This window comes from Cupressus sempervirens, chromosome 10 (assembly GCF_028749045.1).
Source record: "Cupressus sempervirens isolate cs-2001-9-10 chromosome 10, ASM2874904v1, whole genome shotgun sequence".
NCBI classification, from domain to species: domain Eukaryota; kingdom Viridiplantae; phylum Streptophyta; class Pinopsida; order Cupressales; family Cupressaceae; genus Cupressus; species Cupressus sempervirens.
Window position 1 is genome coordinate 49,661,084 of NC_143127.1, and position 7,970 is coordinate 49,669,053.

Consider the following 7,970-nt stretch of genomic DNA (forward strand, 5'->3'; position numbering starts at 1 on the left):
TGCAATAGGGTCCAATCCATGTTTCCTCTAATGCTTAGGGAGTGTCAATCATATCACAACCTCATCCCATTCTAAATTTCACTTCACATCTTCACCATAACTGGTCACTTGTAATAAGAAACCATTTGTGTTTGTTTATTTGGACAAACTAGATAACTTAACATTCCTATTCTTGCCCATGGTGTTCAATTTGAAAAGTTGACCCTAATAGACACCAATTCATATGATATTCAAATTGCACCTACACCCCCTCTATTATAAAATATAACTAACATAGTCATTGCAAAAAAAAAATTAGTACACCTTGTGTAGCACATGACCAATTGATGGCTCAAGAAGTATCTTTTCAATTTTCCCTATTTTCCTCAACTCACTTTATGTCAATGTCTATGATCTTTAGGCTCTTTGTCATTTTACAAAGTGATTTGTCACACTTATTTTGTTACAAGCTTTAATTTAGGAATAGATAGGTGTCAGGACAATATTAACATGTGTTGCTTCAAACACAAGTTTTTCAAACTTCTAAACCTAAACTTTAAATCTCTAAACTTCTAAACTCTTTGAATTGGATCAAACCTTTTAGGGACCATGCTAGAACAAGAAAGACATTTCTAAACTAGGGTAAATTATCATGAACTAGTTCACATCATCTGAATTATTCTGAACTAAGATCAATCAAGATAAGCCATTGAATCTATTGGAATTACTTTAGAATAACTAAGAGCAGAGAGGGGTGAATCAATTATCCAAGGTCCAGATGTATAAATAAAACTTTTCACAATTCAATGAACCCATAAAACATTCATACCCATGCATGCATCCATTATGTATTTACTAAAACTTGTATGTTAATGTCAAATCAATTTTTAGAAATGTAAAGTGTGAAACACAACACATTCATCAGCACACTTGACACAATGATTATGTGGAAACCCAATTTCAAAAAAACCACCAGTAACATGCTACTCCTTTTCACTCTTTTGAAGTGATGCCTTGTGAAAATCCAACCCTATTAAAGGTTACAATACACACTATTAAATGTGATTCAATTAAGGGATTTCAATCACCCTATTAGAAGTGAGCCTTGTTAGAGAACTTTAGGCCATTCACTTGGAATGCCACCCTGTTAAAGGATTTTCTAATGATTGTTAGGTCAACCTTACTCCAAAGGATTTACCCTAGACTGATACAATTGTTAGAGAGTAACAGTAGAGCTTTGATCTGATACAACTTAAAAATTCTCTTTGTAGATTACAGATCTTTGTTCTATCCTAAATTCTACTTAGCTTTCATAATTTGCAACTCTAATAGCTTGTTCACCCTTCAAGCATTCATCTTCTTAAGCCTTCTTGCTTAACATGCCATTGTAGACTCTTCTTTTGGGTCACTTGATGAAGCAAAACCCCTAATTCCTTCTTCTCCTTAGGTTCTCACACATGACACCAACCTCTATTTTGCTTCATGACTAGACATTCCTATAAATAGGAAATTAGAATATTTTTTTTGCTCATTCTCCATCATCCAAATTAGGGTTTTGGATGGATTAGGTAGGATACAATGTATCTTCCCCATATCTTGTCTTTTCTAGAAACTTCTCCTAGAATCCATTTGAATTTGCCTAAAAATAGTTTACATCAAATTTTGTGCCATCAACTCATCAACCTTATCTTCCTCCTAGTTCACAAGTTTTAATAAAATAAACTTGTGAGCTTAGATTCAACAAATCTTTGACCTTTATCATAATGCAGCAACTCGGCATTATGAATTTTTTGATGCTTGGCACATACTATGTTGCTCAGCATTGACTATAAAATCACTCAGCATCAACTAAAGTTTACTAGTGCTTAGCATCAACTAAAATTTACTTGGCATCAATTATTTTTCTCGACATCCACTAGAATTTTCTTTTACTTGGCTCCAACTGACTTTCTACTCGGCTTGCGCTGACTTTACTCAGCACCTACTGTCCACTTGGTTAAGCTTGGCAAACAAACTTTGTTTAACTTCTTCTTCTAAAAATTTTAAGTGTAGCCAACCATTTTGTAATCTTAAGTAGATCATCAATTCATCATGTCATCACTATCTTAACTGATCCTTGTACTTCATTACATAATCATAACTCAACCTTTCCTCTAGGTGCTTTTGCTACATCTTGTTGAACAAATCCTCCTCATCAATCAACTAAGTGATAGTACTTGACTCTTATAAGAAGTTATCTTACTAGCAGATAGGGGGTTTGACATTAGTGACAAAACAATGATTGAAATGCATAGTCTTCTTCAAAAATCTCTCGCTTTGTCAATCAAATTTCAACAGAAATTGCATACCATTTAAAACCACTTCAAACCATGATTCAAATGAGTTCAAGACTATAAATTGAAAATTTAATTACTATCTTTATATGGGTACCAACAATATCATAACCCTAGGTCATTTTTCATGCACTTAGGTTTCATAACACTCCAAAACCCAATAAAATCCAAAAAATATTCATATCTTGCATACCCACTTCCAAATTATCAAGTTTTACCCTATTTTACCAATTGCACAGTTGGTAATTTCAAAGCACACTTGGTAATTGGGAAGTTCATTTTAGTTTCTAGAACCATAAATTGCATTTCCATACCTTGCACTACATCCATAAACCCTAGAAAACACCTTAAAACACTTAGAGCATCCATTCTTTGTATATTTTTCACCCAAATACTTTTTTTTACCAACTGTACCCTTCTAGATACCAAGTGCACACTCCTAGGGTGCACTTGGTATTGTTAGAGTGTAGTTGGTAGTTTAGATGTGCACTCAGGAGGCAAAGAGTCAATTTTGACATTTCCTCATTGCATCTACATCTTTAGATATCATGCCAACACTTACAAGGACATACGCAATTTACAAACCAGAAGAGTTGTATCAACCATTGTTTTCTAAAGTACAAACACAAACCAAAGTGTGTCCAAGGAAGAAGACTAAGAAACCCTAGCAAACACTTGACATGGATCAAACTGAAGCCTCACAACCTTTACTCATGGACCCACTATGCATATATTTGTAAAACCCTAATCATCAAGAAATGACATAACTAACCATCAACAACATGTCTACCATGAAATTTCCTCTAAACACTTCCCCTACACATGAAATGGTTCAATGGAGCCCTAATTTTGAACTCATATTTGTACCTATACTGCTCAAATGTTTAAATGTACCTACAACACTAGGGGATGAATAAACTCACTTGTTCAAATTTAGCAAACCTAGCACAAGTACCTTCAATCCTTTGAGCATACAAAAAAGTACTTCACACCTAAGTGATGATTTTGACACTAACTATGGCATCACTAATGAAGAAATGACTAAGGCTTGCCAAGACAAGACTTTTTGAAAGAATTTTAAACTCTTGGCAGCCCAAGAAATCATTAATTTGAATCCAAATTTGGAAGCACCCAAGTCTAAATATCAAGACAATCCAATGTTTAAAAACATACAACCTTTGATTAATTTAGACTTGGGCAAGGGGAAACAACCTTTGGAGTTTTCAAACACAAAGACAACACCTATAAGATCTCACCAAGAATTAACCATTGAGATTCTCCAAAGTACTTTGGAACACATTAATATCAACCCCTTATTTGATGAACCTTTGTTAATCAATGGCAATAAGACTCTTTCAAAGTACCCCAAGAGGATGCTAAGAATTGACCTCAATCAAATAATGCAACAACAAGAAGAGCCTAAGGAGACTTGCACCATAGGGATGTCAAATGTACCTCTTTTGGAGGAAAACCAACAAAGTGAACCCTTGCTCCTAACTCTACCAACCATTATGACATCAAATACAATGGATCCCCCTCTGAGTGCACCATGTGAAACATCAACACTTATTACAAAAACCCCTATTGACTCAAAAATGAATAGTTGTATTGACATTTCATCCATTCCCCTAAGGAATGTAGCCCATTTCCATACCAATATGATGTCTCAAGGTGAAACATGAAACACCCAAAAGTATCAAAAAAAAGACCCTTACATGATGTTTACCTCTAAAGGACATAATCAACTTCCAAGAAAACAACAACCTCAAGTGGGGCAAGGGCACAACATTGATAATTCACAACCAAATCAAAATACACTTGACATGTACACAACATATCAACATCAATATCTACAACAAAAACAACAACCTCAAGTGTTGCAAGGACCTAATGTCCCTAACATAAAAACTAGTCTAAATCCACCTGACTTACATGCAATGTCCTAGCAACAATTCCAACAACAATGACAAGCTATGTTATCTAAACAACAAGAGAAACTAAAACAATAGTTGAAATACCAAAGATGCCTAGAGCAACAAATTGTCTATCAACAACAATTTTTACAACTACAACATGTGCCCCCAACAAACTCAACAAATACCTCCACAAAAATAATCATATACATGGCCTCATATTCAACCAATAGAGGTATCTCAACAACATTTCCAATAAATGGCACAATGATAACTACAAAAAGTGATGCAACAACAACAGATGGTACAACGTTCACAATTAATACTACAACAAGTACCACAATGAGGACCTTTCTATCTTTGAGGTGTCAACATACCTCCACCTCCTAGTGACACATCACCTGAGTCTTTAGATACATAAATATTAGAACCGAGTAGACATAATTCATACCATAAAAAATGATATACTCATAGACATAAATGACTTGAAGAAAGGATTAACACTCAACACCCTAAGGAGGATTTACTACAACAATTCAAATAATTAGCCAAACAAGTTGAGCCATTGGGAGTCCAAAAGAAATAATTCATATACATAGAATGGGATCTATGTCCTAATCCATTTGACAAAAATATGTATATGTCTCCAATCCGAAAACATTTTGAGGCATCAAGATTTGAAAAGTGTCAAGGAAAAGGCAACCCAATTGACCACATTAGGGAATTTCGAGCCTCTTGTACCTAGCTTAATGACAATCCCACCTATCTCATGAGACTATTCCTCCATTCTCTCATTGGTCCTACACTTGAATGGTACTCCAAACTACCTAGTAATATCAAATCATGGTCAAAACTCATACACAAATTCATATCCCACTTCACCTTCATCATAACCAATGAGGTGACACTATTTGATCTATGCTCAAAAAAACAAAAAATGGAAGAACCATTCATAACAATCCTATTATGTTGGAGAAACCTTGTCAATCAATGCTCGTTGAATATTCCTAAAGGACAACAAGTTAATTTGTGCATTGAAAACATCATCTCTAATTTAATGTTCAAACTCAAGATCAAAAGTTTGAGCACCATTGATAAGCACCAAAACCTTCTAGAGCCAAAACTTCTATTTCTCCTACTTGTTTTCCTCCTCTAAAGGATTTTCCTTTTAGAGGTTGTTGTGTAACCAATGCATAAGGTCCATGGGAATGTGCATGAATTTTTTCATCAACTTGATGGCACAATTTTGATATATAAGTTATTCCCATTATAACATGTTGTTCAAAAACCTTTCTTGTTCTTCCATCAATTAATCTTTTTTTTCTAGGATTATTAGTTTCAAATACCCATGGATAATGAAAAAGGTAGCTATCATTAAAGATGCCTTTATCCGTAAGGACATCCTTAAAATAAACAAGGAAAATACCAAAGTAAACTCATCTAATTACAAGGTGAAATTTTTCTTTAAAAAACAAGAATGTAACCAATGATAGTATTGTGGATGCATGACTAATCAACATGACACAACCTCAAATGACTCTTAAAGGCACAAGCCCTACAAACACACAAACTCCTAACCAAACACCACCTCAACAATAGAATATTGATGCCTTAACACAAGATAGACCATGAAGATGCCCTAGAAACAAATATAGAAAATTTACACCCCTAGAGATACCACTTGAGATGCCACTTCAATAATTACTAAGAAATAATGTCTTGTAGTTTCCTCTGGTCAAAGATGAACCATCAACAAAATCCTCTTGGTCAGATGACAACAAATTCCATGATTACCACCACACAAAAGGACACAACACCACTTCATGTTTCCAACTTAAACATGAAATCCAAGACCTTATTGATGATGGTGTGATCACAGTCAATCCATCACTACTAGCATCTAATTCTAATCATACAATTTTTAAAGATCCTTTGGGTAATCATAACAAAGGGAAAGCTTCTATTTCAAACTCAATTTTCTAGGATAATTTAAATAACACATGCACTAGATATGAGTACACCATAAATTATTTCAATGAGTATGACTCTAGCATATCCACATTCATCTTAAAAGATGAAGACCCTTGTTGTGTTGTCACTGCATGTTGCACTCACATTACCTTACCTAGGGACCTAGCTAGACCTATGGCCCCAGATAGACCTACACTTCTGCTAGACCCATGGCCCCTAGTAGACCTACTAATCCTACTTCTTCAAATTATAGCCTTGTAGACTATCTTGGCAAAACCCCTGCACAAATATCCATCCTATATTTTTTTTTGCATCACCCTAGCATGAGAAGATCCTTAACCAAGCTTTAAAAGATTATAGGCCATGGTTGAGAACCTATCTATATTGTAACATATCACTTTTTCACCCCAAGATATTTCTAAAGATAGACCCAACCACAATGACCCCCTTCATCTCATAGTCTTTACCCATAACACCAAGGTTAGACGTGTCTTGATAGATGGAGTGGGACTAAACATATGTACCCTTAAAGTTGTCAAGGTTCTTTGTTACTTTAAAGAAGTTGTGGATCCCTCTCATAGAATCACAATAAAGGCCTATGATGATGGTCAATGCTTCTCCAAAGGTGTTATCATATTACCCATAAGATTCAATCTAACTACCAACAATACATTATTCTAGGTCCTAAATATCAAAATGAATTGCAACATGATACTAGGATGCCCTTGGATTCATGTTATGAAGGTGGTGCCTTCTACATGTCATTAGTGTCTAAAGTTTTTCGATAATAATGCGGATGTTACCATCCCTTTTGATCCAAATTCTTTCCAATTTTTTGCTAATCTAAGAGATTGTACTACATATCAAGTCCAACTAAATAATGAAGCACAACCCAAAATGTGGACCCTGATATACTCCTCACTTAGGCCAAGGAAAAGCTAAAGATTGAAGACAAAGGGTGTGGAGGATACTTTATGTCTCTGTAGACACCTAAAAACCTTGAGAAAATAAAGTATTTTTATTTTCTGAAAAATTCCTGATGACATCATCATTTATTAATTAATTAATTAATTTTTATGTCATTAAATCCATTTATCTTAATTAAAAATATTTAATTAAGGAATCCCTCACAAAAATGTTTAAATCTTATTTAAACATTATTTCCTTATTTATTAATTATTTAATTAATAAATTGACCAAAAAACCCAAAATAAATAAAAAATTTATTTTTTGCCCAAAACTTGGCCAATTTCCTTAAGACCACTAACCTCTTCCAAAATCTTCTAATCCTTCTTTAATTTTAATTAAAGGTTAATCCCATCATTTCCTACCCCTAATCCCAACTCAAAATATTTAATTAAGATTAAATATTAATCCTCATTTGATAAGTAGGAGATAATTTCCACAGCTAGTCAAATTGTGATATGAATATCAGGATTTAACTGTGTGATTTTGAGTTAAACTCAATGACCCATGTTTCATGAGTAGTGATTCAACATGAATCCATCTCTCATGAGAATAAATGGAACACTTAGCACTCATCGGATCTAGGTGATGCTCACAGGGGTGAAGCACCGAGACTTCCCGGGAGGTCACCCATCCCAGTACTACTCCAGCCTGAGCGCGCTTAACTACAGAGTTTCCTCCATAGTTAAACCCAAAGCTTACAACCCCATTTGCAAAACCTTCACCAAGTGTTGTGCCTTATTAACCATTCATTAGAAAGCCCCTTAAGCTCATCAATTGATAAGTAGGAGATAATTTCCACAGCTAG